The sequence below is a fragment of the Mesoplodon densirostris genome, chromosome 3 (genome assembly GCF_025265405.1).
Source record: "Mesoplodon densirostris isolate mMesDen1 chromosome 3, mMesDen1 primary haplotype, whole genome shotgun sequence".
Classification (NCBI taxonomy): domain Eukaryota; kingdom Metazoa; phylum Chordata; class Mammalia; order Artiodactyla; family Ziphiidae; genus Mesoplodon; species Mesoplodon densirostris.
The window spans coordinates 14,917,591-14,944,737 of NC_082663.1; positions in this window are offsets into that span (position 1 = coordinate 14,917,591).

Below are 27,147 nucleotides of genomic sequence, written 5' to 3' on the forward strand. Positions count from 1 at the left end.
TGAGGCTAAATTAGTACATCTCTATAAAGTGCTTTGATATTTTGAGAAGAGAAAATGATCCATGAGTGGCTTAATCTGGCCTAAAATGGAATTATTTAAAATAAAGCCACAGGATTTGGGACTAATACCTTTTGTTTCTCTTTGGAAACCTGGTTTTTAGAAAGTATGAGTTAACCACCAATGACTGAGGAGGGTCACTCTGGAGGATATTTACTTTTCTCTTAAGATTTACTTTAAACAGTTTAGGAAACAGAAGAGCAGTAAAGAGTCTAGCCCGGGGTATGAATGTAGTGGATACAAGTGTATTCCTTCCACCAGCGTTTGTTTTTTGGGAGTTATATCATCAGCTGAAAACCTGTGAAGCTGACGTGATTTGAGTTAGGTTAAGAAATCTAAAGAAAAAAAAAACAGAAAAAAAAATTGAGGAACTGCATGGAGCCCATGGTTCAAAGTCTTGGACATGATGGAAGAATAAGTTGTTAAAAAAAAAAGTACATATAATGCCATATGGTTACTGATGTTTAAATTTTACTTACCAAGAAAGAAAGTATATTAATGAATTTCAAAAAAGGACTTTATGTTTTCTCATTTGTTTCTTTATTTAAAAAAATGGAGATACAGGATCTTTCTTTCCCTTCCCTCTTCCTTTTTCCATTTCTGCCCTCATTCCTCCCTACATGGACCTCTTTTGAAATGTGGATGAAGGGAATGATCTTACTGCCAGTTGAACCACAATGACGCTAACAGTTGGTGGGAGGGAAAATCAAGCTTCCTAGAATGAATTTTGCCTGTCACCTCTGCATAGATTTGTGTTCTGTTGAGCTTTATGACTAATGTGGGGTGTGGTGCTGAAACATGTAGCAACACTGGCAGAAATAACCCTTGATACCATGGTACGTTGGTGTTGTCCACACGTGGAATTGTCCAGGACAGGAAGACTCCATGATGAAATTAAATTCATTGTGTTCAAATGAGATAACTAAAGGAAAAGGAGATAGATGCTCTTCCTCGTACAGCATAGAATGCTGCTGCCTTGTTGAACCATTCATGTTTCTTATTATAGAATATTTTGATATCTGTTCTGATAGTTGGATGTTTACAGGAGGCGCCTGTTTGGTGGTGGCCTCTTGGCTGTGTGAAGTGATTTTATGCTTAGCTGTGGCATTTCACAGATGTTCCCTCCCCTGTCTTTTGTCTGATGGCAGTGTTTGTGGTCTTTGTAGTACAGGTTACACGTGGAAGGCTCTTTCTCTTATAATTTGTTAAGTAGGTAGACACTCATTTGCTCCGATTTATGAATGAGTTTTTCCTGGAGAGGTGGTAACTTTTGCTTGGCATATGACTATTCTTTTTCCGTCATTATTCTCTTAGGGACTTTTTCTTATGTGCTTGCTCATTTCCTGTAGCTGGGCATGATTTGCCAATTATTTCAACAAGCCTGTCCCCTTCTTCCCATTAGTCAAGAAGAACAAGGATAGAGGGGAAGTGGCCAGTCTTCTCTCCCAACAGAATCCATTTCTCTTTCACTTTTCCACTACATTTCCCCTCTCACTCTTCTGTGTTGAGTCTCTGGAGCAGACCCAGATTATGTGAAGGAATGGCCATTTCATTCATTCATCAATTTCTTCAATAAGCACCTGCTAGTTCTATCATAACTTCAAGACCTATTCTGAAAGCCTGAGTTAAGGCTAGAAGACAGACACCTATGAAATGAACATTGGAAGGAAAAGGGGAGATATGGGTTGACGTGTGCAAAGAGGAAGAAATCAAGGAAACAGAGGTAGGAGAGAACTATGGAATTGAAGAGGAAATTGATGGAATGAACAAAGTGGACAAGAAAATGAAAAGGTTCAAATGTGCTTTTTCAAAAAAAGAACAAGGGAATTCCCTGGCAGTCCAGTGATTCAATCCCTGGTCGGGGAACTAAGATCCCGCAAGCCACAATGTGAGGCCAAAAAAACCCCAAACCCAAACAAACAAACAAAACCAAAAAAAATTAATTCAGAAGCAACTATGTGCAAATGATTCTGCCAGGACCCTGACCATGCAGACCAATTAGTCTTATTCTCTTATCTCCAAGAATTTACAGTTAAGAGCAGAAATCAGACTTTAAAAGATGGGAAGACTTAATTAGCTATACTTGTGTCCTGAGATACACATGAAGAGAACTTTTAAAAAGTAGTTATGTTTTACTTATTAAAGAGCTTCAGTTGAGTGGAATAACAAAATCTAAAAGGTTTAAAATTTGTACCGTGTTGCTTAGAAATCCCTTTTCTGTCTTGTAGCCAAGGTTGGGGGCTTTGCGACACCCAGGACAATGGGAGGCAATCCCTGGCTGTGCCCCATCCTCTCCAACCAGAAGTCAGGATGCTCGCTGCCAGATAGCTGGAAGGGAGAAAGGACATATTTTCTCCTCCCTTCCAAAGCTGTTAATGCTCTGTTCGCCAATAAACTATTATAACAATTGATCTCTGTGTGAATTGGATACTCATTACATCTTGCTGAGCGAGGCACTTACCCCAGCAGATTTCCTTTACAAACGACCTCTTCTCTCCCCTAATGGACACTCATCCCCGAACCAATTGTTGGTCCAGGTCACTGGCTCACAGCCTCCAGATACAGACCCAGTCATTGGAGCAGGAAAGCGAGAGGGATGTTACTCCAAGAAAGACGGCAGTGTGCTTTGTCATATGGCAAATGCTCATGCATCCCTGAAATGCTGAAGGAAGTCAGAGAAAGGAAGTTTGCCAGTGGGGTGCTTGTGATATTTTTGGCAGGGATGTTCTCACTACCTGCCACTTGTGTTTGTGTCTATGATGATGTTGACTGCAACTTGAAAAAGAATAGCTACTAAATTAGGATATGATGAACTTCTCAGCTGGAGAGAGAAGTGTATCCAACAGAGAAACAATGTTTGGGACTTGAGATACTGTGTTCTCTTTGAGGTTACATTTAGATGTTAGGATAAGCAAGGGAAAAAACACTTCCAGAAGACAGAAACAGCCTGGCTGTGTCCAGTCCATGTAAGAAAAATGGAAATGTTTGACGTGAGCTTTACAGTTGTTTCGTCTAAAAAAATTAAGGGCTCTAGGCTTTTGTCCACCTCCTCATCACATCTTTTTATCCCTTTAGTTTGGTGGGGTTTGTTTCTCATGATTCTGCTTTATTTCAGCAAGTGTTTAGTGGTTCTGGGTGATAGATTTACTATAAAACTGTTTGAGATTTTGATCACTTTTGAAGACCAAGGGTTTTTGGGGGTTGTCACTGAAAGGAGTTTGAAAGCTCTGAAAATCTCTTCTCTCTGCCTTCAAGGGATAAAATCGCACCACAAATACGATTGTTTTTAGACTTGCTAAGAGCCTCTAGCATAATAATTCAAAACAGTTTAGGCCTGGGCTGGAAGGAAGAGATGAATGCTTTCCTCAGAGGAAAGTGACTGGGGGTCTAGACAGAGGAACCTCTGGGCAAAACCCTGCTCCCTGGAAGGATAATTAGCGTGTAGAATGGTGAGCAGAAACTGTGCTCATAGAAAGTTCCCTGTAATTACCCCATCAGGAATGTTCTCAGGACTAAATTGAAGGGGTTGTGGGACCACTGAATGATCCATGTTTGGCCTTTTATCCTAAGGAGAATCTCACCAAGGCAAAAATCCCTTTTCTTTATACTTTGCCTATCGGGAGAGTAATATCCAAAAGTAGTGGTTCATTTGTTAATCCATATTTTAGATCTCTCCACACTCATACCCACACACACCACGTATAATTGATACTGAATGTAATTATATTGAATATGTTTAATAAAACACAGTGCATAGAAAGGTTGTTTAAAGATGTTAAAATATGTGTAGTATCATTCCAATGATATTTGGGGGTGAGAGACGTTTTCAAAAACAAGACACTAATGATAATAAAAAGGCATTTTATTAAATTAGACCCTTGAATGTGGTAAATATACACAATGGAATATTACTCAGCCATAAAAAAAGAATGAAATAATGCCATTTGCAGCAACTTGGATGGACCTAGAGATTATCACACCGAGTGAAGTAAGGCAGCCAGAGGAAGACAAATATCATATGGTATTTCTTATATGTGGAATCTAAGAAAATGATACAAATGCACTTATTTACAAAAATAGACTCACAGACACAGAAAACAAACTTATGGTTACCACAAAGGAAAGGGGGTGGGAGGGATAAATTTGGAATTTGGGATTAACAGATACAGACTACTATCTATAAAATAGATAACCAACTAGCACCTACTGTATAGCACAGGGAACTATATTCAATATCTTGCAATAACCTATAATGGAAAAGAATCTAAAAAAGAATAGATATATATGTATATGTATAACTGAATTACTTTGCTGTACACCTGAAACTAACACAACATTGTAAATCAACTATATTTCAACAGAAATTTAAAAAACTAAATTAGACCCTTGAAAATTCATTGAAGAACCCCTTCCCATTGCTCACTAGTCCCCTGACCCCCTTTTTATTTCTACTTTATTACAGAGTTGAGGGACTTGGGATTGGGATAGATTTTACTATCCAGACTCTTGTTTTTCACCCCCTATTTGTATGAGAACAAAAAATAACTCTTACGGAATTTGCTCTTCAAGCCCAAAGTCACACATGTTAACCCGGCTACCTCTTCACCTGCCGCCGGACTCGGGAACCCGCCCCCTTTGCCTTAGAATCCAGGTGCCGCCTTCCGTTCACTTGGCCTTTAACACAAAGCTATCGATTTTTTTTTCTGCTTCTCCATTTGCCCTCGGGGACTGAGAAGTTGTTTTACTGGTTGCTCATTTCTGACTGGCTTCTCCCTGATTCTTCCCTTCTGAGGTTCACTATTTTGCCTGTTTTCTGATGTATTAGTTCAAAGACACGTGAGGAAGAGAAAATGTTATTTATTTTAAAACTTGTTAAGTGAGTAATCAATCAACTGCCTCAAACTTAGAAAATTCTTTTTTTTGGTTGGGGGGGGCGGCACACGGTTTGTGAGATCTTATTTCCTCGACCAGGGATTGAGCCCCGGCCCACGGCAGTGAAAGTACTGAGTCTTAACCACTGGACTGCCAGGGAATTCCCAGAAAATTCTTAATTCTCCATGGCTGTGTCCATGTGGAGAGGTGCCGTCGAGGTACACATCATTTAAAAAATTTTGGGAAACCAGTGGTGCAACTTATTTCTCTAGGATACTTTTAAGCAGAGTCCCTTTCCCTTTCCTGTCCAATATTTGATTATATTAAGAACTATAAAAATGCACCTCAGACAGTCTGGTGGGCAGTGGACTGACACAGAATCAGAACTGACAGCATTTACAAATTTAATAATTGTAGGTTGAAAAAATGGAAAATTAAGTATAAAAAGATAGAGGCTTCCTTGCTCTAGTAACCCATTACCCTTATAATGATCATCACATTTACTGAAGCCATCAAAAAAGCAAAGGACAAATTCATAGAGACAGAAAGCGGGTTGGTGGTTGCTAGGGATTTGGCAGGGGGCAGGGTGTTGGTGTCTAATGGGCACAGAGTTTCCATTTGGGAAGATACAAAAAGTTCTGGAGACGGATATTGGTGATGGTTGCACAACAAAGGGAGTATACTAGTACCACTGAACTGCACAGTTAAAAATGGCTACAAGGGCACATTTTGTGTATGTAAACATTACCACAATAAATAAAGGCAAAAAAAGAAAGAAAAAAAAAGGAGTAATTCTAGGACTGGCTACAGGATGTTACCGTTGAATTAACTGGAACGTTTTTTGTTTGAGCCTTAGCAGAGAACAGGCAATAGTCCTCCTGAAATTACTGTTGGGGCATTATCTCTGCAGAAAGAAATGAGGAAAGAAATTTCAACAGCTTAGCATTTATAGGGTACACAGTTGGGAGTAAAACACATGTGAAAAATATCATGATAGAAGGCCTTTATTTAAAGTGTGGTGAAGGCCGCTGACTCATTGGATAACTGGAGTCTTTGGGGCTTGAGTAATGGCCGAGCCAAGAATCCTGGAGTCAGTTAGACTCTTTCTTCCTTGGGGAAAAAAAAAGGGGGTCAAGTCAATTCTATCCCACTCTATCTTGTGTATTTTATTCAACAATGATTTTTGACCAACCCCAAATTCCTCCAACGAGGGAGGAATGTTCAGTGTTTTTGTAACTTGACTAACTGTGGTATTATTCCAAGCAAGGAGGGAAACCCCTACGGGGGCAAGAGGTGGGAAGGAAAGAGCTAAATCGGGAATCTGTTTTTGATCCCAGCCGGATGATGGATGTCTTACAAATGCGGTCAGTGCTACTTCTGATCTCACCCTGAGCAAAGACACTTTTTAACTAGCTGGGAAAAATATCTGGACTCAGTGTAAAGCAACTTGACTGACTCAAGTAAATACCTGAAGAAAGTCAAGTTATTCTGATAATGATCTATGCTAATTATTTATCTTCCTGAGGTTGCATTTATTTCTGAGTGTTTTCTGGTTGGGGTAAAATGATAACTTGTGAATCAGGTGTTTGAAACTGCCATGGCTAAGAGTGGCTGTTTTCTGTGAAGTTGTGGTACTAGATTAGCAGGAATCTGGTCATCTTAAGGATGCTGCTGAGTATTCTCAAGCAAAGATATTCTGGAGCCAGACTTCCTGGCAATAATCCCGTGTCTGCCTCTTACAAGATGAGACTTCAAGCATTTTCCCACATCTCTGTGCCTCGGGTTTGTCATCTCTAAAAGGAGGATGACTGCAATAGATCTTACATCATAGGTTGCTGTGAAACATGATTTAAAACCTGTAAAGCACTCAGAACAGTGCCTGACATGTAGGAATTAGGCCGTAAAAGTTAGTTGTTATTACCATGAATCATTTCTTCTTTAGAGGAAGACATAGCTAAAACAGTGAGGGTGAAGGCTGGTGTGGTAGGTCTGTTGCCTGTGATTCAGAGACCCTTTTGTATCTGCATTGGAAATTTCAAAACTCAGTGACTGTATCAAATCATCAAGTGCATGTTAAATATATTACAAGTTTGGTTGTCAATTACACCTCAATAAAGTGGAAAAGAAGGGAAAAAACTCTCCGTGGCTGCTATACACATGTATAGCCGAAAATAAAATACTGGTTTTAATGAACCATTCCTGCATTCACTCACTTATAGATTTACCATGTGCCAGGCACTGGGGATACCAAGTCAATTATGACTTGACTTATTGTGATGCTCAGTCCAGTGGCAAAGACACTTACCTGAAGAGATTATTATGCAATATGTAGGTGCAGAGATAGAGGTATGTACAAGGTATCACTGAGATGTGATGGAGGGGCTGGGGAGAGTGGGGAGGAATAGTCAGGGGAAATTACTGGAAGTTATCCCCTAAGTATGTGTTTGCTCAAATAAAACTTGATTTAAAAAAAATCAGTAGGCGTTTCAACCTGTTTCTCTAAAAGGTAAGAATTCTCTCTCTCTCTCTCTTTTTTTTTTTTTTTGCGGTACGCGGGCCTCTCACTGTTGTGGCCTCTCCCATTGCGGAGCACAGGCTCCGGACGCGCAGGCTCAGCAGCCATGGCTCACGGGCCCAGCCCCTCCGCGGCATGTGGGATCCTCCCGGACCGGGGCATGAACCCGTGTCCCCGGCAGGCGGACTCTCAACCACCGCACCACCAGGGAAGCCCTCTCTCTCTCTCTTCTAAACAAAATACTATTATTACCCCTAAAAATAATAATAATGGTTGCTTAACTATAGTATAATACATGGTCGATTATCAATAGTCCTCTACATGTCACATTATTTTTTAGTTGGTTTGAATGAATCAGGATGCAAAAGGTGTATCTTGTAATGGGTCTCTTAATCTTAACTGTCCCTTAATCTATATTAGGTGCCCCCTCCATTTCTCTCTCTCTCTCTCTCCCTCATTCCTTATAATCTATTTGCTGAAAAAACTGGGTTGTTTATCTCGTATTCCATAGAGGGATTTTGCTAATTACATCTTCATTTTCCTCTATTCCTTCTATTTCCTATAAATATCATGTTAGATTTAAAGGCTTTTTCAGATTCAGGTTCAGTTTTTTTTTTTGGGGGGGTGGTAGATGGGCCGAGATTACTTCACAGAGAGTGTGGGCTATATCCTTCCGAAGGCACATGGCCGATGGTGGTCTCTCTTTTAGAGATGTTTGCAGTCATTGATGGTCAATGGTTAGGGCTATTCATTCATAAGGTTGTAAAGTGGTCCTATTCTAATTCTATCTTTCCTTCTTTGGCTGGAATCCCATAGAGAGTAATTTCCCCTCATTTATTATTTGCTTACTTAATAGTATATAGAGTTGGTTTAGGAAAGGCAAGTCAAGTGCCTGGTTGAAAATCCATATTAACAGTGGCCCTGTGGTTCCATAAGACCCACAACCTTTAATGTCAGTAAAATTCTATTCAGCAAACAACTTTACTAAAGCAGGAAGGTGAACCGATGGGGTTTTATAAATACTTGGCATGAGAAGAAGAACTTTCTGCTTATAACACAGCTTTAAAAACACTCTAACTTTCCCCCAAGCTTTTAGTAAAAATCGTTTTTTTTTTACAGCAATTACAAAAAGATAATCTTGCTGAACTGAAATCCTAGACTACATCTGATATCATTTTCGTTTTCAGTGACCTACTTACTGCGTGGCATGATTTACAGTTGAGGTTTATGGCTTTAGCAAAATAATGCTTTGCTCATTCACTCAAAAAGAAAAGAAAATCCTCTGTTTTATTCTCTAGTATGGAGTGAAACTTTTAAACAGTCGCGGTTAAGTCATCATTAAAACAATTTTGTATCTCAGACCTAAAATAGACGTGCACCTTAGCATTGATGTATACAGAGCCCGAGTTTCCTAAAAGGCAAAGGAAAAATATATTCCCATGACTGTGCACAGGATGAGTAAATTACACAGATACATAAAAAGGCTAATTAAAAATGGAACATTTAAGAAGCATTGCATTTTAGGTGTTTTGTGAAAGTCCCTTTTAAACTTAGTCCCAAGTGAAATCAGTTGTTTGCATTTGGTTGGTGACATGAAACATTAACAGTAGCAGAAACAGGGGTAACCTCTGGGCTGCTGGGTGGACCCTTGTGTGACCTCAAAGTCCCAGACTCCTTCCAATGGGAGACTGGTCACCCCAGATTCTGACCAGCTTTCCTCTTGCCCTCTCCCTCCAAATCACTTAAATCCTTTGTCTCCAACTACATTAGATCTATTCAGTGTTTCCCCTTTTAATGCCTCCACAATTTCTTAGCATCTACAAAGAGCAGATTGATTCCCACCATGCCAGCAGGAAGCAGTGGGGTGTGCGTATTGAACCGGCCCCAGCTTGAGGAGCAAGCCAACAAGGGGAATATTGTCTTTCTTTTCATTCTTTCTTTTATTTTTTTAGAGCATTTTTCTTTCTTATCCAGATTAGTCTGACCTCAGCAGAAGACAACTATATATTACTTTTAACGGCAAACTTGAATGTCGCCTGGTTTGCGTTGGTGGTTTTCCATGAATGTAATACAGTAATCCCAGTGGAGCTACCTCAGCCACTTACTACTCTTACCCTGATAAAAATACTTTGTTGGGGCTATTAGGACGTCTTTTATTTTTAATCCAGCTGAAAATGGAAGCATTACAGAGCTTAGAAATATTAATGAGAAAATTCTCTACTGTCCGTGGCAGAGCGCCCCACTCGTGCAGGGATAGAATAGAAGCATTTTGTCCCAGTTCTACCTCGTCAGAACCATCTTGACTGAAGCTTTCAAGCGAGGCTTTTAAGAAAGAATCATATGACACACACGTATACAAAATGGAAATACCCTGGCAGATAAAATTAGCATTCTCTTATTGCACCTGTAGCGCAAACACTTATAAAAGGAGTTGCTAAATAATGTACACCCTCTGATGATCTAAAAGCCAGCTGTGCTCTTTTCTATTTTAAAAATCCTGAGGGTTAAAGTCTCATCTAATCCTTTCTTTGTCAGAGTTGCTGTCAAATGATCAGACCCTTGGACATTTTTTCACTCGGGACGGATGGGTTGTATTGAATCATAGGCTACTTTATGAACAGATTGTCCATAAGCCTTGTCGAACCTTCTAGTGTTTGTTTATTAACAGATAGAAATGGACTTGCCATCTTATTCTTGTTCTAACTAAATAAACCTGTGCCAAAACCCAACTGGGTACTTAAAACAGATGGTTCTCGTCTTTCTAAAGATGTGACTTAACTATCGTATTTTACCTCTAGGCACAGTCCTGTCAGGATGATTTGTGAGATGGCACAGTCATTGTAAGTAGGAATCACCTGGAAAATGAGTTTTACTTGTTTGTTTCATGAAAACAGAAAGAAAAGGTCCCCCTCTCTTGTGGTCACCCTGTGGAGGCCTGAAGGAATCCCACCCCAGATTTGGTTGGGAGGCCAAGGCTGATAATACCACACAAGCACCAAGAGGGTAGGAATAGTTGGATCACTCACATAGTGAGGCTTTCTGCAGGGAGCAGGGCAGGCTCCCCAACAGGTTCAAAATGGGCTTCAGGGGCTTCCCGCGTGGCGCAGTGGTTGAGAGTCCGCCTGCCGATGCAGGGGATACAGGTTCGGGCCCCGGTCCGGGAAGATCCCACATGCCGCGGAGCGGCTGGGCCCGTGAGCCATGGCCACCGAGCCTGCGCGTCCGGAGCCTGTGCTCCGCAACAGGAGAGGCCACAACAGTGAGAAGCCCATGTACCTCAACAAAACAAAACAAAAGAAAAACAAAAACAAACAAACAAACAAAAAATGGGCTTCAGAGAGTAGGTAAAGGAGGCCAGCTTGGCTTTCTACTATATTCGGAGATAGCCAGAGGTGAGGATTTCCACATATATCCCAGAGCTTGTGTGGTTTGAACTTCCCACTGGTGTCAGAAAGGGGAGCACCTAGGCTTCCTCATCAGCTAGACAAGATGGGAAGTGGCGGGAGAAGGAAAAGTGGGAGTGGTGGCACGTGAGAGCCGTCAGGGGTCAAACATCAAAATGGGGTCAGATGCCATATTACAGGTCACTTTACATTGAAGACCAAAGGCACTGTAAAAAATGGTAAATATTTTTAGATTAATTCCAAATGCTGTTTGAGAAGTGAAGGTTTGGGGGGGTATTTGGAAACCTTCTAAAATTCTGCTATGTATTTCCTTTTGGGGCTTTTAGGGGCAAAACAATGTATGCAGTCAGCCAATCCTCTCTGTTTCTGATAAAACATTTGGATACAAAGTCATAAAGTGTCTAGATTATTACTGAAGACATTTAAAAATTGTTGCATTCAGGCAAATCAACTCTTACTGTTGGTAGATTATTTTTCACTTTCTAACCTAAATCCTTTGGGCGCTAGGTCAAGGTACTTCTTGGTTCTCCCATTACACTTGATAGACTGATGGGCCATCAGAAGGCCAAGGGACATTAGGGGTTGTTTAGGATAATCTTACTCATTACTTAGTTGGAGAAACTTGAGGCCTATAAGTGTCTAGTGTTAGCTGGGATCACACAAACTAGAATCCAAGCCCTGTGCCTTGTCTAATGCACCTCACCTAATTTAGATCAGAGGGTTTGGTTGTCATATTTTCCTAGTTTTCAATTTTAATGCTTTCTCTGCAGGATGCTAGATTTTTAAAAAACTCATACATTTTATATGTTTTTTCCCCATAATCTTCTGTCTGAACATATTGCAGAATTTTTATATGAATTCTAAAGTAGGGACCCTGTATTTTAAATATTACACTGGAAATGTTAAATTATATATAAGCATTGGGTAAGACACCCAATAACTTTTTGTTTAATTCAGTGTATTTTAATTTTTGAAATAACATTAAATATTTGCTTTGATTTTTTTCTCCCATTTTGTGCTACATTCTAGGAGTTTTTAAAAAATAAACTTTTAATTTTAAGGTTTTTTAAGCTTTACATAAAAGTTTTGAAGGTAGTACTAATGAGTTTACAAATACTCCATGCTCGGTTTGCCCTATCAATAACATCTTACGTTAGTATAGTACATTTGTCAAAATTAATTAACCAATATTGTCGGTATTACTAACTAAAGTTCATACTTTATTCACATTTCCTTAGCTTTTTATCTAATACTACTTTTCTGTCCCACCCAGGACACCACATCACATTAAATCATGTCTCCTCAGGCTCCTCTTTGGCTGTGACAGTTTCTCAGACTTTTCTTATTTTGTTTTGATATTCTTGACAGACTCAAGGACTCTTGGCTGATCAAGTATTTTGTAGAATGTCCCTCAGTTGGGATCCATCTGATGTTTCTCTCATGATTTGACTGGAGTTATGAGTTCTTGGAAGGGACATGATTTATTACTCTTGATATTAACCTTAATCACCTGGCTGAGATAGTGTTTATCAGATTAGGGGTAGGAAGTTCTGGAAGCCCATAGATGCAAGACAGGAAGGACAGAGGGATTTTATGTAAGATTTCTACACGCAAAAAAGTTACTCCCTTCCATATTATACTCTGGAAGAAGGTTCTTCTGTGCCACCTAAACTTAAGGGGTAGTTATGCTCCTCTACCTACCAAGGGGTGGAATATGTACATAAATTATTTGGAATTTTGCATGAGAGATTTATCCACTATCTATTTATATCTATCTATCTAGCGAGCTATAATGGTATGTACTCACAGATATTTATTTACTAATTTGGATTATAATCCAATACTACTTTATTTTGTTACTTGAATTGTTTCAGTTTTGGTCATTGAGACCTCTTTCAGTTGGCTACTGTCTTTTTGACATACCCCTTTCATGTTCTTTTTTTAAAATAAATTTATTTTATTTATTTATTTTTGGCTGTGTTGGGTCTTCGTTGCTGCACACAGGCTTTCTCTAGTTGTGGCGAGTGGGGGCTACTCTTCATTGCAGTGTGCGGGCTTTGCGGTGGCTTCTCTTGTTGTGGAGCACAGGCACTAGGCGTGCAGGTTTCAGTGGTTGTGGCTCATGGGCTTAGTAGTTGTGGCTCCGGGCTCTAGAGCACAGGCTCAGTAGTTGTGGCTCATGGGCTTAGTTGCTCCGCTGCATGTGGGATCTTCCCGGACCTGGGCTCAAACCTGTGTCCTCTGCATTGGCAGGCGGATTCTTAACCACTATGCCACCAGGGAAGTCCCCCCACTTTCATGTTCTTTTTAAAGCACTTTCTATTTTCCAGCACTATAAGATGCTCCAGTTTCATCCTGTACATTCCCTGTACTAGTCCTAGAATCAGCCATTTCTCTAAGCAGCATGATTTTTGTAAATTGAAGAATTCTTTTTTTATCTTGGTACTGGAAATGTGAGGTGTGTTTGTTCTACTGGGCTGTCATTGCTTCTAGGTGGTCCATTCAGCCAACAGAGCAAGGAAATGTGTGTGCATATTTGAACCCTTGTATATACGTACATCTATAAGTATTTCGGCATGTATCCACCTTTATATGAAATTAAACATGAGTTCATACTGATGCCTCCAACTCTAATCCAGTACCACACGGATTATTCTAGCCTCCTTCCCTTGTTTGTCTGTAACGTCCCACTCCAACAGAGAGAAACCTGGCTCCCACCATCTGCCACCCATTTATTTAATTGTTCAGTCCCAGTTATACATGTGTAGTGGTTTCAGAATTGTTAATCTTTTGGGGATATTTATCTTGTTTAGGGATATTTTTTAACTTTATCTTTCAACCCATCTCCTGAGTGTTTTTTCCCCAATCTCTTTTTCATTTCCAACATCTCTTTTTCTTTCTCTAATGATTCTATTTTTAAAATGGATTGATACCATTACAGAGTCCAAGCTCGTAATGCCTGCTGCATGGTGGGTCAATAAACTGAGAGATGAGGTGCTGGGGCAAGGAATAGCAACTTTATTTGGAAAGCCAGCAGACCAAGATTGTGGACTAGTGTTCCAAAGAACCATGTTACCTGAATTAGAATTCAGGCTTCTTTTATACTAAAAGGGTAGGGGGTGTGGCTGGTTGTTGCAGACTTCTTGGTGCCAGAATCCTTCATTCTTACAGCTGTCCACATAGGTCTGGTCACAATGTTCCTATAAACCTCCAACAAGACAAATGGTATTCTCTGTTCTGCAACTTTTTATCTCTACATGAATGGAAAAGTTTTATACCTTTAAAGGCCAGAGCCTTGAAAATGAGCAATCCTGTATATTTCAGCATATAGGCAACATTCTTTAACAAAAGAATGACCAAGTGCAGGCAACAGAGAACAGAGAACAAGAGATCCAGTATGGAGTCATGTTTGTTCTTCTCTGTTACAATAGCTTCTCTTCTCTTCCTAAGGATATTAATTGCGGTTTACAGAATTCATTCTGTTCTCAGGATTGTCTCTGTTTCTTCTTCCCTTTGTTTGTTGATATTGGCCTCTGTCTTTTTGTCTTAGAGACTTTCTTCAAAAATCTGATGATCTTTGGGTACTTAAATATGTCCAATTGTGAGGCACAATGATTTAGAAATTACTAAAGTGCCTAAGTAAAACACTATCTAAATAATTTCCTGTGCTAACCTACTGACTGGTTGGTTGTAATTATGAAAAGGAATGATATTATTATTGATGAGATGCTCATCTATTGGTGACTAAAAGATACTCCCCGAGTTATAAGTCAGAATTAGGGACAGAAGCTTATCTTTAAAATGTAAAATACCCTAGAGATTATAGTGATTACTATTTTTATACACTAAATAGCTAGCTAGGTAGATACAGAGTGAGGCACCAAACAAGCTGATTGGCAGCTGTGTGTCTTGGACTAGGACTTCTGGACTGTGGTGGGTGTCTTCAAGGTGGAGAGCCAGCATTTTCATTGGGGAGGGTGGGTCCCCCAGAGCAGAGCAACAACTGTATGGTGACAAATGCATTTCACACAATGAGTTAGTAAACACTCACAGGTACCAACCTCCCTACCCAAATTTCACGAAAAAATATTTAAATTTACTAAGTGCAAAAATACTCTGATGTTGTCCATTAGAAAACTGTCATGACTCACTAAACTGATTCCACAGTCCAGTAACGATTCAAGACCAAAACTTGAAAAAATTTAGTTCTAAAGGCCTCTCTGAATTGGTCTCTGTCTCTTCATCTTGATTTTTTTTAACCACTCCCTGTCCAATACCCTTGTCATATCCAAACTACTTAAAATTCCTGAAAGTGCTATGATTTCTCTTGGTTCCATATTTTTTTTGCACATACTGTTCTTCTGCCAGATAAACCGCCTCACTTTTTTGTTGGCTAACTTTTTCATGTTCCAAAGATTCAGCACAGACATTATTCATCTTGGAAATCTCTCTTGACCTTTGCTTCTTTCCTATTTCCCACTCATCCCTGGGCAAAGGGATTTTTATCTCATCCATTCTCTTTTTTCTTTGTTTCCATAGCAATTAATACATATGCTATGATCACATCTAACACAAACACACAGACACACACACACGCTAATATAACTACTGATTTTTATATCCATATCTGCTCTAGGCTATATATTTAGACCAGGGTCTGTGTTTTATACTTTGCCTTTCTTTGTGCTTGGGGTCCTGAGCAGACAAGGACTTAGATGAGAATCAGGGACCTTCTACCTCCATGTACAAGACTTCTGGTATACTCTGTAGGGGCATTAGGCTAGATCCACCTTGACTCAGGAAATTATTCAGTAAACCCTACTACCCCTACCCTAAATCTGCATAAATGCAGCCCCCTGAGTCTAAACCTCAGACCCATTTGGAGCAATGCTGATTCCATAGTGGAGACAGTGAGCTGTGGGCATGGACCTCCAGGTCTGTTTCCAGAAAGACAACAGGCCTGTGGCTCTGAGTCATACGTGCCCCCAGCATGGGAACAGGACTGGGGAGAGGACTCTGGACTTGGGGTCATCTGGATAAAGCACTTCTCCTCCCTGCATGTAGAAAGAAAGAAAGAAAGAGGTGGAGAAGGGGATAGAAACGTTTCTCCAATACTGTTTCATCCTGGATATTTATCGCAACTCTCTTTCTCCTTTAGAGACCTGTGACTCAGGGTATTCAGTATCTCATCCTTATATCTGTTCCCTAGCATTTAGTAAAATATCCATGGGGGTGAGCTGTAAGCTCAGCATTTATGATTGGAAGTATAGATGTGGATAATAATGATGGGGTGAAAGACTAGAATTCATAATGATAGAACATACTATACTCAGGACAAGACGAAGGGGAAAAAAAGAAGGCAAAGAATACTAGAGTATAATATCTTGGTGACTGATGGATTTGAGTGGTTGCCTGCCATTTAAAAAAATTTATTTTATTGAAGTATAGTTGGTTTACAATGTTCTGTTAATTTCTACTGTACAAAAAAGTGATTCACTTATACATATATACACATTCTTTCTCATATTCTTTTCTATTATGGTTTATCACAGGATATTGAATATAGTTCCCTGTGCTCTACAGTAGGACCTTGTTGTTTATCCATTCTCTATATAACAGTTTGCATCTACTAATCCCAAACTCCCAATCCATCCTTCCCCCACCGCCTTCCCCCTTGGCAATGAGTGGTTACCTGTCTTACCCAATATCTTAAATGGAAAGGAGATGACCATTATTAAAGAGGAAATTGAGGAATTGTGAATGGAATGTATTAGGAATGTCCTTAGCATGAGTATTAATATTGGAAAAGATGATGGTAGAGGATTGAATGACTAGTGAGATTAAGTCACGCTAAAATAATTTGAGGGAACAAAGGACATTCTGGAGTCTCACAGATGACTCAACAGGAAGGACAGAGTGGTGATTATCTTAAAAATAAATACTCTTTTATCAGACATGTATTTGTTTATGATGACTTTTGCAATTAACAAACGGCTTTGTTGTTGCTGTTCTGAAATATTTGCTTTTAGGATCAGAAGTTAAGCTCATACCTTTAGGGACAGTAATGTATTCTGGCTTAAAATAGGAGTAATGCTTTAGAAAGGATAATGCTAGCTGTCATAACAAACAAACTCCAAAATGTGCAATGGCGCAGTCATGATATGTTTCTTCCTCACTTGTGTCAAGTTCAAATTGAGTGTTCCTGATTGGTGGATGTCTCTCCCCCAAAGATGATTCAGGGAACTAGACTCCTTACATCTTGCAGCTCTGCTTTCTTTATCTTTATCTTTATCTTTATGCTTCCAAGGTCCCTGTGCTTAGCTCCATCAAGCTGGAAGATTGGGAAGGAGGCAGTAGAAGGTCCACTGCTTCTTACCAATTTGGGCGGGAAGAAACTTATATTATCTCTGCCCACATTCTATTGGTGAGCTCTAATTGTACAGCTTCACCTAGTCCCTGGTTCCCGAGTACTTCCCAGCAACAAAGTTACGATGAGAGGAAGCCCAGGTTTGGGCAGATAATTAGCCATCTTCCCAAAGATGGATGTTTAGGGATCTTATGTATGTATCCATAATTTGTCAAAAATATTCAATAATTATTAAATTACATTAAAAATTAATTATAATTAAGTAAAGTATAATTAAATAAAATAATTAAAACTTTCAACAATTGTTGATTGATCAAGCAAGAAAAGAATTAGTAAAGATAAAAAAGATTTGAGAATCCAATGAACAAGCGTGATTTTAATGGATACAAGTAGAACCAATGGATACAAATAGAACCTATGGATACAAAAAGATTAAAACCACCCATTTTGCTTCATCACTCAGAGAAAAGTTACAAAAACGGGTCATTTTCTAGGCCAAAAAGCAAGTTTTAATACATTTCACAGCATTAGTATGATACTGCCCACATTCTCTGATTTTAAAGATAAGAATTACCCCTTGGGCTCTGCTCTGCTCATTCAGACAGGAGGGCTCTCATTCAAAACCAAAGCCCCAATAATCCTGTTACCAACTGCCAGGAACACAGGTTGCCAACCTTTGTGATGGTTTCTGGTAACTTACAAATTGAACGTTGTTTATGAGGTCATTGGATTTGTAAACTTTGCCCTGGTTAGAATTAGGCAGCAAACTGTGGGACATAAGCAGAGTGTTGGGAACATTTAAAATAAATGTCAGGTTTATTACTATTCCATTAACTCTTACCAGAAATAACAATATCTATTCATTGCAATAGAAGTAAACGGCATCCTTCATTCAACTGTGAAATTTGACGAAGAAGGAAAGAGCTTAGCTCAAAAGAAAACATGAGTTAAGGTTATTTGGTAGCTAGAAATATCCCCAATGTTATTTATTTTCTAACATAAATTTCCCAATGTGCAGAAACCTCTTAGCGAATCCTGAGTCCCAGTCCCTATTGTGTAGATCCTCAAAAGAAAGAGTGAAGAAACAAGCAAGGCTGTCATGGGAATCTTTTTTTTTTCTTTTTTAAAAATTAATTTCTGCTTTATAACAAAGTGAATCAGTCATACATATACATCTGTTCCCACATCCCTTCCCTCTTGCGTCTCCCTCTCTCCCACCCTCCCTATCCCACCCCTCCAGGCGGTCACAAACCACTGAGCTGATCTCCCTGTGCTATGCGGCTGCTTCCCACTATCTATCTACCTTACGTTTGGTACTGTATATATGTCCATGCTTCTCTTTCGCTTTCTCACAGCTTACCCTTCCCCCTCCCCATATCCTCCAGTCCATTCTCAAGTAGGTCTGTGTCTTTATTTCTGTTTTACCCCTAGGTTCTTCATGACATTTTTTAAAATTCCATATATATGTGTTAGCATACGGTATTTGTCTTTCTCTTTCTGAATTACTTCACTCTGTATGACAGACTCTAGGTCTATCCACCTCATTACAAATAGCTCAGTTTCGTTTCTTTTTATGGCTGAGTAATAGTCCATTGTATATATGTGCCACATCTTCTTTATCCATTCATCCGATGATGGACACTTAGGTTGTTTCCATCTCCGGGCTATTGTAAATAGGGCTGCTATGAATATTTTCGTACGTGACTCTTTTTGAATTATGGTTTTCTCAGGGTATATGCCCAGTAGTGGGATTGCTGGGTCATATGGTAGTTCTATTTGTAGTTTTTTAAGGAACCTCCACACCGTTCTCCATAGTGGCTGTACCAATTCACATTCCCACCAGCAGTGCAAGAGTGCTCCCTTTTTTCCACACCCTCTCCAGTATTTATTGTTTCTAGATTTTTTGATGATGGCCATTCTGACTGGTGTGAGATGATATCTCATTGTAGTTTTGATTTGCATTTCTCTAATGAGTAAAGATATTGAGCATCCTTTCATGTGTTTGTTGGCAGTCTGTATATCTTCTGTGGAGAAATGTCTATTTAGGTCTTCTGCCCATTTTTGGATTGGGTTGTTTGTTTTTTTGTTATTGAGCTGCATGAGCTGCTTATAAATTTTGGAGATTAATCCTTTGTCAGTTGCTTCATTTGCAAATATTTTCTCCCATTCTGAGGGTTGTCTTTTGGTCTTGTTTATGGTTTCCTTTGCTGTGCAAAAGCTTTCAAGTTTCATTAGGTCCCATGTGTTTATTTTTGTATTTATTTCCATTTCTCTAGGAGGTGGGTCAAAAAGGATCTTGCTGTGATTTATGTCATAGAGTGTTCTGCCTATGTTTTCCTCTAAGAGTTTGGTAGTGCCTGGCCTTACATTTAGGTCTTTAATCCATTTTGAGCTTATTTTTGTGTATGGTGTTAGGGAGTGATCTAATCTCATACTTTTACATGTCCCTGTCCAGTTTTCCCAGCACCACTTATTGAAGAGACTGTCCTTTCTCCACTGTACATTCCTGCCCCCTTTATCAAAGATAAGGTGACCATATGTGCGTGGGTTTATCTCTGGGCTTTCTATCCTGTTCCATTGATCTATCTTTCTGTTTTTGTGCCAGTACCATACTGTCTTGATTACTGTAGCTTTGTAGTATAGTCTGAAGTCAGGGAGCCTGATTCCTCCAGCTCCATTTTTCGTTCTCAAGATTGCTTTGGCTATTCGGGGTCTTTTGTGTTTCCATACAAATTGTGAAATTTTTTGCTCTAGTTCTGTGAAAAATGCCAGTGGTCGTTTGATAGGGATTGCATTGAATCTGTAGATTGCTTTGGGTAGTAGACTCATTTTCACAATGTTGATTCTTCCAATCCAAGAACATGGTACATCTCTCCATCTATTTGTATCATCTTTAATTTCTTTCAGCAGTGTCTTATAATTTTCTGCATACACGTCTTTTGTCTCCTTAGGTAGGTTTATTCCTAGATATTTTATTCGTTTTGTTGCAATGGTAAATGGGAGTGTTTTCTTGATTTCATTTTCAGATTTTTCATCATTAGTGTATAGGAATGCCAGAGATTTCTGTGCATTAATTTTGTATCCTGCTACTTTACCAAATTCATTGATTAGCTCTAGTAGTTTTCTGGTAGCATCTTTAGGATTCTCTATGTATAGTATCATGTCATCTGCAAACAGTGACAGCTTTACTTCTTCTTTTCCAATTTGGATTCCTTTTATTTCCTTTTCTTTGCTGATTGCTGGGGCTAAAACTTCCAAAACTAGGTTGAATAAGAGTGGTGAGAGTGGGCAGCCTTGTCTTGTTCCTGATCTTAGTGAAAATGGTTTCAGTTTTTCACCACTGAGGAAGATGTTGGCTGTGGGTTTGTCATATATGGCCTTTATTATGTTGAGGAAAGTTCCCTCTATGCCTACTTTCTGCAGGGTTTTTATCATAAATGGGTGTTGAATTTTGTCGAAAGCTTTCTCTGCATCTATTGAGATGACCATATGGTTTTTCTCCTTCAACTTGTTAATATGGTGTATCACATTGATTGATTTGCATATATTGAAGAATCCTTGCATTCCTGGAATAAACCCCACTTGATCATGGTGTATGATCCTTTTAATGTGCTGTTGGATTCTGTTTGCTAGTATTTTGTTGAGGATTTTTGCCTCTATGTTCATCAGTGATATTGGCCTGTAGTTTTCTTTCTTTGTGACATCCTTCTCTGGTTTTGGTATCAAGGTGATGGTGGCCTTGTAGAATGAGTTTGGGAGTGCTCCTCCCTCTGCTATATTTTGGAAGAGTTTGAGAAGGATAGGTGTTAGCTCTTCTCTAAATGTTTGATAGAATTCGCCTGTGAAGCCATCTGGTCCTGGGCTTTTGTTTGTTGGAAGATTTTTAATCACAGTTTCAATTTCAGTGCTTGTGATTGGTCTATTCATATTTTCTATTTCTTCCTGAGTCAGTCTTGGCAGGTTGTGCATTTCTAAGAATTTGTCCATTTCTTCCAGGTTGTCCATTTTATTGGCATAGAGTTGCTTGTAGTAATCTCTCATGATCTATTGTATTTCTGCAGTGTCAGTTGTTACTTCTCCTTTTTCATTTCTAATTCTATTGATTTGAGTCTTCTCCCTTTTTTTCTTGATGAGTCTGGCTAATGGTTTATCCATTTTGTTTATCTTCTCAAAGAACCAGCTTTTAGTTTTATTGATCTTTGCTATCATTTCCTTCATTTCATTTTCATTTATTTCTGATCTGATCTTTATGCTTTCTTTCCTTCTGCTAACTTTGGGGGTTTTTCGTTCTTCTTTCTCTAATTGCTTTTGGTGCAGGGTCAGGTTGTTTACTCGAGATGTTTCCTGTTTCTTAAGGTGGGATTGTATTGCTATAAACTTCCCCCTTAGAACTGCTTTTGCTGCGTCCCATAGGTTTTGGGTTGTCGTGTTTCCATTGTCATTTGTTTCTAGGTATTTTTTAATTTCCTCTTTGATTTCTTCAGTGATCACTTCGTTATTAAGTAGTGTATTGTTTAGCCTCCATGTGTTTGTATTTTTTACAGATCTTTTCCTGTAATTGATATCTAGTCTCATAGCATTGTGGTCGGAAAAGATACTTGATACAATTTCAATTTTCTTAAATTTACCAAGGCTTGATTTGTGACCCAAGATATGATCTATCCTGGAGAATGTTCCATGAGCACTTGAGAAAAATGTGTATTCTGTTGTTTTTGGATGGAATGTCCTATAAATATCAATTAAGTCCATCTTGTTTAATGTATCATTTAAAGCTTGTGTTTCCTTATTTATTTTCATTTTGGATGATCTGTCCATTGGTGAAAGTGGGGTGTTAAAGTCCCCTACTATGAGTGTGTTACTGTCGATTTCCCCTTTTATGGCTGTTAGTATTTGCCTTATGTATTGAGGTGCTCCTATGTTGGGTGCATAAATGTTTACAATTGTTATATCTTCTTCTTGGATCGATCCCTTGATCATTATGTAGTGTCCTTCTTTGTCTCTTCTAATAGTCTTTATTTTAAAGTCTATTTTGTCTGATATGAGAATTGCTACTCCAGCTTTCTTTTGATTTCCATTTGCATGGAATATCTTTTTCCATCCCCTTACTTTCAATCTGTATGTGTCTCTAGGTCTGAAGTGGGTCTCTTGTAGACAGCATATATATGGGTCTTGCTTTTGTATCCATTCAGCCAATCTGTGTCTTTTGGTGGGAACATTTAGTCCATTTACAGTTAAGGTAATTATTGATATGCATGTTCCTATTCCCATTTCCTTAATTGCTTTGGGTTCATTATTGTAGGTCTTTTCCTTCTGTTGTGTTTCTTGCTTAGAGAAGTTCCTTTAGCATTTGTTGTAAAGCTGGTTTGGTGGTGCTGAACTCTCTCAGCTTTTGCTTGTCTGTAAACGTTTTAATTTCTCCATCAAATCTGAATGAGATCCTTGCTGGGTAGAGTAATCTTGGTTGCAGGTTTTTCTCCTTCATCACTTTAATTATGTCCTGCCACTCCCTTCTGGCTTGTAGAGTTTCTGCTGAGAGATCAGCTGTTAACCTGATGGGGATTCTCTTGTGTGTTATTTGTTGTTTTTCCCTTGCTGCTTTTAATATGATTTCTTTGTGTTTAATTTTTGACAGTTTGATTAATATGTGTCTTGGTGTATTTCTCCTTGGGTTTATTCGGTATGGGACTCTCTGTGCCTCCTGGACTTGATTAACTATTTCCTTTCCCATATTAGGGAAGTTTTCAACTATAATCTCTTCAAATATTTTCTCAGTCCTTTTCTTTTTCTCTTCTTCTGGAACCCCTATAATTCGAATGTTGGTGCGTTTAATGTTGTCCCAGAGGTCTCTGAGACTGTCCTCTGTTCTTTTCATTCTTTTTTCTTTATTTTGCTCTGCAGCAGTTATTTCCACTATTTTATCTTCCACCTCACTTATCCGGTCTTCTGCCTCAGTTATTCTGCCATTGATCCCATCTAGAGTATTTTTTATTTCATTTATTGTGTTTTTAATCGATGCTTGATTCATCTTTAGTTCTTCTAGGTCCTTGTTAACTGTTTCTAGCATTTTGTCTATTCTATTTCCAAGATTTTGGATCTTGGAAATAGAATCTTGGATCATCTTTACTATCATTATTCTGAATTCTTTTTCAGGTAGACTGCCTATTACCTCTTCATTTGTTAGGTCTGGTAGGTTTTTATCTTGCTCCTTCAATTGCTGTGTGTTTTTCTGTCTTCTCATTTTGCTTATCTTACTGTGTTTGGGGTCTCCTTTTTGCAGGCTGCAGATTCGTAGTTCCCGTTATTTTGGTGTCTGTCCCCAGTGGCTAAGGTTGTTTCAGTAGGTTGTGTAGGCTTCCTGGTGGGGGAGACTAGTGCCTGTGTTCTGGTGTTTGAGGCTCGATCTTGTCTTTCTGGTGGACAGGTCCACGTCTGGTGGTGTGTTTTGGGGTGCCTGTGGCCTTATTATGTTTTTAGGCAGCCTCTCTGCTAATAGGTGGGGTTGTGTTCCTGTCTTGCTAGTTGCTTGGCATAGGGTGGCCAGCACTGTAGCTTGCTGGTCGTTGACTGAAGCTGGGTGCTGGTGTTGAGATGGAGATCTCTGGGAGATTTTCGCCGCTTGATATTATGTGGAGCTGGGAGGTCTCTTGTGGACCCGTGTCCTGAAGTTGGCTCTCCTACTTCAGAGGCACAGCACTGACTCCTGGCTGCAGCACCAAGAGCCTTTCATCTACCCAGCTCAGAATAAAAGGGAGAAAAAGTAGAAAGAAAGAATTCGTAGAAGAAAGAAAGATAGAGAGAAAGAAAGGAAGAAGGAAAGAAAGAAAGGAAGAAAGGAAGGAAGAAAGAAAGAAAGGAGGGAGGGAGGAAGGAAGGATGGAAAGAAAGAAAGAAAGGAGGGAGGGAGGAAGGGAAGAAAAAGAAAGAGTGAAAGGAAGGAGGGAGGGAGGGAGGGAGGAAGGAAAGGTAGGAAAAAAGAAAGAGAGCAGATAAGGTAAAATAGAATAAAGTATAAAATATAGTAGTGTTATTAAAATTTAAAAGTAATTATTAAAAAAAAAACGGACAGATAGAACCCTGGGACATATGGTGGAAGCAAAGCTATACAGAGAAAATCTCACACAGAAGCATACACATACGCATTCACAAAAAGAGAGCAGGGGGAAAAATCGAAAATCTTGCTCTCAAAATCCACCTCCTCAATTTGGGATAATTCGTTGTAAAAAGAGGAAAAGGGGAAAATGTCTGAAATCTTGCTCTCAAAGTCCACCTCCTCAATTTGGGATAATTCGTTGTAAAAAGAGGAAAAGGGGAAAATGTCTGAAGTCTTGCTCTCAAAGTCCACCTCCTTAATTTGGGATAATTCATTGTAAAAAGAGGAAAAGGGGAAAAAAATCTTAAATCTTGTCCTCAAAGTCCACCTCCTGAATTTGGGATGATTCGCTGTCCATTCATGCACTCCACAGACACAGGGCACATCAAGCGGACCATGGAGCTTTAATCCGCTGCCTCCGAGGCTGCACAGAGAGATTTCCCTGTCTCTTCTCTGCTCTCACAGCTCCCGGTTCTCAGCCTTGGACCTGGCCCCGCCTCTGCGCGTAGGTCGCCGGAGGGTGTCCGTTCTTCGCTCAGACAGGACGGGTTTAAAGGAGCCGCTGATTCGGGGGCTCTGGCTCACTCAGGCAGAGGGGAGGGAGGGGCGCGCAGGAGGGAGGGGCGCGCAGGAGGGAGGGGCGCGCAGTGTGGGGCGGGCCTGCGGCGGCAGAGGCCGGCGTGACGTTGCAGCAGCCCGAGGCGCTCCGTGCGCTTTCCCGGGAAAGCCGTCCCCGGGTCCCGGGACCCCGGAAGTGGCGGGCTGCACAGGCTCCCCGGGAGGGGGGGTGGACAGTGACCTGCGCTCGCACACAGGCCTTGTGGTGGCGGCAGCAGCAGCCCCAGCGTCCCACGCCCGTCTCCGGGGTCCGCGCCTTTAGCCGCGGCTCGCGCCCGTCTCTGGAGCTTTTTTTTTTTTTTTTTTTTTTTTTTTTTGCAGTACGCGGGTCTCTCACTGTTGTGGCCTCTCCCGTTGCAGAGCACAGGCTCCGGACGCGCAGGCTCAGCGGCCATGGTTCACGGGCCCAGCCGCTCCGCGGCATGTGGGATCTTCCCGGACCGGGGCACGAATCCACGTCCCCTGCATCGGCAGGCGGACTCTCAACCACTGCGCCACCACGGAAGCCCTGGAGCTTTTTTAAGCAGCGCTCTTAATGCCCTCTCCTCGAGCACCAGGAAACAAAAGGGAAGAAAAAGCCTCTTGCCTCTTCGGCAGCTCCAGACCCTTTCCCCGGACTCCCTCCGGGCTAGCCGTGGTGCACTAACCCCTTTAGGCTCTCTTCCTGCCACCAGCCCTCTCCTCGCGCTCCGACTGAAACCCAATACCAGAGCCTCAGCTCCCAGCCCCGCCCGCCCCTGCGGCCGAGCAGACAAGCCTCTCGGGCTGGTGTGTGCCTGAGGGCACCGATCCTCTGTGCCGGAATCTCTCCGCTTTGCCCTCCGCACCCCTGTTGCTGTGCTCTCCTCGGCCACTCTGAAGCTTTCCCCTTCCGCCACCTGCAGTCTCCGCCCGCAAAGGGGCTTGTAGTGTGTGGAAACCTTCCCTCCTTCACGGCTCCCTCCCACTGGTGCAGGTGCCGTCCCTATCCTTTTGTCTCTGTTTATTCTTTTTTCTTTTGCCCTACCCAGGTATGTGGGGAGTTTCTTGCCTTTTGGGGGGTCTGAGGTCTTCGGTCAGCGTTCAGTAGGTGTTCTGTAGGAGTTGTTCCACGTGTAGATGAATTTCTGATGTATCTGTGGGGAGGAAGGTGATCTCCGCGTCTTACTCTTCCGCCATCTTCCTCCGTTGATCTGTCATGGGAATCTTGACTCTAGATGGGGTGAGGAAGGAATCAGAATTACTCTACCTTAGTGATAGAAAAATTTAACATAACTTCCCCTTTGTTTTACACATTAGGCTGATGAGACCTAGGTAGATGAAGGGTCCCCTAGATACTTCAGTTCAGACACTGGCAATAAAAAAAGAAGAGAATGGTCTTTACACTAGACTATACACTTTGGATGTAACAAAAATACACCAGAGGGAGAAGAAAAGCAGCTGTCAGCATGGCACGGAAGAGCCTGGAAGGGGATTACACAGATGTGCTCACAGATACAGTCTTTCTGTGTCCCTATTTCCGTAAGTCTGGGTATGTACAATCATTCACTTATTCATTCATATCACCCAACAAATATTACCAAGGTCCTATTATGTGCTAGCTGTGTAAATACCTGTTTTCATGGAGCTTATCTTCTAATGGGACTATTCTTCCCCATGTTCAGCTTTTCCAATGATCATTTTACAGAAACCTGCAACTAAGATGGGGTAGTTAATAAGGTCCACACAAGAAGTACAGAAATGAGTACTTTTAAAAATCACCTGTCCCAGGGCTTCCCTGGTGGCGCAGTGGTTGAGAGTCTGCCTGCCGATGTGGGGAACACAGGTTTGTGCCCCGGTCCAGGAGGATCCCACATGCAGCGGAGCGGCTGGGCCCGTGAGCCATGGCGGCTGAGCCTGCGCGTCCGGAGCCTGTGGTCTGCAACAGTAGAGGCCACAACAGTGAGAGGCCCGCATACCACAAAAAGAAAAAAATATATATATATCATCTGTCCCACTATACATATACCACAATGGCTAAAATATAATAGATTGGCAATGCCAGATGTCGGGGAAAGAATGTGGAGCAACTGGAACTTACATATATTGTTGAAGGGAATGTAAAATGACACAAGCACTGTGGGAAAAGGTCTGACAGTTTCTTGTACACTAAACATACATCTAATTTACAAACAAAATTCCAAGCCTAGATAGTTATCCAAGAGAAGTGAAAATATATGTCTATAAAAATTTTATATAAGTATAT